Genomic DNA, 2,827 nt, shown 5'->3' with positions numbered 1-2,827 from the left:
AGTGCTCCTCGGAGGCCAGGATGGCCAAACTTCATCTCTCATACTTCGGACATATCGTCAGAAGGGATCAGTCGCTAGAGAAGGATATCATGTTTGGTAAGGTGGAGGGTCACAGAAAGAAGACCCCCAATGAGATGGATTGGCCAAGTGGCAGCATCAGTGGACTCAAGCGTCGCAACAGTAGTTGAGGTTGGCTCAGGATCAGGCAGTGTTTCATTCTGCTGTGCATAAGGTCGCTATGAGTCGATACCAACTCAATGGCACCTAACAACAATAACAAGACAAGAAAGAAAGTAAAGATGAAAATGGATATCAGAAGAGACTCTGAAACTTGGTTTCCAGTGTAAAGATGCTAAATCAAGAAATGAGGATGTTAAAGAGCTGAATAGAAAATTTTAAAAAGGAACTCAAGATTACAAAATCAAGTATTATCATGAAATATTCAAAGAGAACTGGAGTTAGAAAACCAAAAGGAAGAACATGCTCAGCATTTCTCAAGCTGAGGGAACTGAAGAAAAATTCCAAGTCTCAGTTTTACAATATGGATAAAACACTGAATGATGCAGAACGCATCAAATGAAGATGGAATGAATATAGAGTGTCCCTGTACCAAAAAAATATGGTCAATGTTCAACCATTTAAAGAGGTAGCTTATGATCAAGAGATAATAATACTGAAGTAAGAAGTCCAGGGTACACTGAAACCACTGGCAAAGAACAAGGCACCAGGAATTGATGGACTACAAATTAAAATCTTTGAACAAACGGATGCAGTACTGGAGGCACTCACATATCTATGCCAAGAAATTTGGAAGACAACTACTTGGCCTAACTGACTTGAAGAGATGTATATTTGGGCCCATTCCGATGAAAGGTGACTCAACAGAATGAGGAAATCATGGAACAGTATCATTAATATCGCATGCAAGTAAAACTTTTCTAAATACAAAAGGGTGCAATCATACATTGACTAAGAACTTCCAGAGTTTCAAGCTGGATTCAGAAGAGGACATGGAACAAGGGATATCACTGCTGACATCAGATAGATCTTGGCTGAAAGCAGAAAGATTTTTACTTGTGCTTTACTGACTATGCAAAGGCTTTTGACTGCATGGATCAAGACAAGCTAAAGGCAGTACTGTGGAGAATGAGTATTCAGGAACACTTAGTTGTGCTCATGAAAAACCTGTACATAGACCAAGAGGCAGTTGTTCGAACAAAGCAAGGGAACATCAAATGGTTTAAAATTTGGAAATTCTTTCACCATACTTATTCCATCTGTATGCTGAGCAAATAATCCAAGAAGCTGAATTATATGAAGAAAAACGTGGCATCGGGATTGTAGGAAGACTCATTAACAGCCTGCAATACGCTTGATGAAAGTGGAGAGGACTTAAAAAATGCTTACTGATGAAGATCAAAAGACCACAGCCTTCTGTATGGGTTGCACCTCAATGTACAGGAAACAAAAATCCTCAACACTGGTCCAATAGACAACATCCATATAAATGGAGAAAACGCTGAAGTTATCAAAGACTTCATTTTTCTTTGATCAACTATCAACACCCATGGAAGCAGCAGTCAAAAAATCAAAATTATGAAAATCTGCTTCACAATGCGTCTTTAAAGTGTTCATTCAGGAACAAAGATATCAGTTTCAGCGCTAAAGTGCATTTGATCCAAGCCATGGTATTTTCAAAAACTTCATATGCACATGAATGTTGGCCAGTGAATAAGGAAGACCATAGAAGAACTGATGCATGTGACTTATGATGTTAGAGGAGAATATTAAAATTTCCATGGGCTGCCAAAAGAACAAACCAATCTATGTTAGAAGTACAGCCAGAATGCTCCTTGGAAGCCAGAATGGCCAGACCTCATCTCTCATACTTTGAACATGTTATCAGGAGGGACCAGTCCCTGGAGAAGGATATCATGTTTGGTAAAGTGGAGGGTCAGAGAAAAAAGCAAGACCCCCGAGAAAGACTGCCACATTGGCAGCAACAATGGACTCAAACATAGCGATTGTGAGGTCGGTGCAGGACCAGGCAGCGTTTCCATCTGTTGTGTACAGGGTTGCTATGAATTAATATCAACTCAATGGCACCTAACAACACCAACAACCCAGCACATGAAGCCATATTCAGCCAGTTCAATAGATGAAATAAGTACGGCTTCAATTTTTACTGATCCACTTGTGTTTCTCGGTCATCCTGTTTGCTTTTCTAATTCACGTTCAGAACTAAATAAAAATAATTTTTGAAGCTTGAACCCAACAATAACCTAAACAATATCCCTTTAGTTCACAATAACGCAAATGCAAACTATAAAATTGGTTTCTTTGCTGAATTTTAGTATCTTTTCTGATTAAAATATAATTTTACTGAAGAAAAAAACAGAAAGGCAGAAAATAATATCTTATAACCCAGATACAAAACTATTTTTATAGATTCCATCAATCTTTTTTGCATGTATATGTTTATAAAATTTATATTTTGGCATACAAAATATTTCTTTTTAAAAATATTTTGTTTTCAATGAGAGTTTACACAATAAATTCAATTCCCATTTGTCCAACTCTTGGTATGGCACTGTAGGGTAAGCATTGGATTGCAAATCACAAAGTTGGTGGTTCAAACCCACCAGATGCTCTTTGGAAACCCTATACAGGCTTTAAGTTGGAGTGGACTCAAATGGCCTTTACAACAACATACAAGTTGTTTGGAGTCCTGGTGAGGCGCTATAGGATAAGCACTAGACTGCTAATCTAAGGTCATCAATTCAAATCCACCATCTGCTCCTTGGAAACCCTATACTTGGTTGCTCTG

General features: G+C 38.2%; 1 protein-coding gene across 1 annotated transcript in view; it reads right to left on the bottom strand.

The window, feature by feature from the left end:
• The window catches only part of DLD (dihydrolipoamide dehydrogenase), a 49,906-nt gene that overhangs the window by 23,756 nt on the left and 23,323 nt on the right, over positions 1 to 2,827 (bottom strand). The gene's annotated exons all lie outside the window — the stretch shown is intronic.

The sequence above is a fragment of the Chrysochloris asiatica genome, unplaced genomic scaffold, assembly GCF_000296735.1.
Source record: "Chrysochloris asiatica unplaced genomic scaffold, ChrAsi1.0 scaffold00032, whole genome shotgun sequence".
Taxonomy (NCBI): domain Eukaryota; kingdom Metazoa; phylum Chordata; class Mammalia; order Afrosoricida; family Chrysochloridae; genus Chrysochloris; species Chrysochloris asiatica.
The sequence above is the reverse complement of the archived record's forward strand: the minus strand, read 5'-3'. Positions and strand labels throughout refer to the sequence as shown.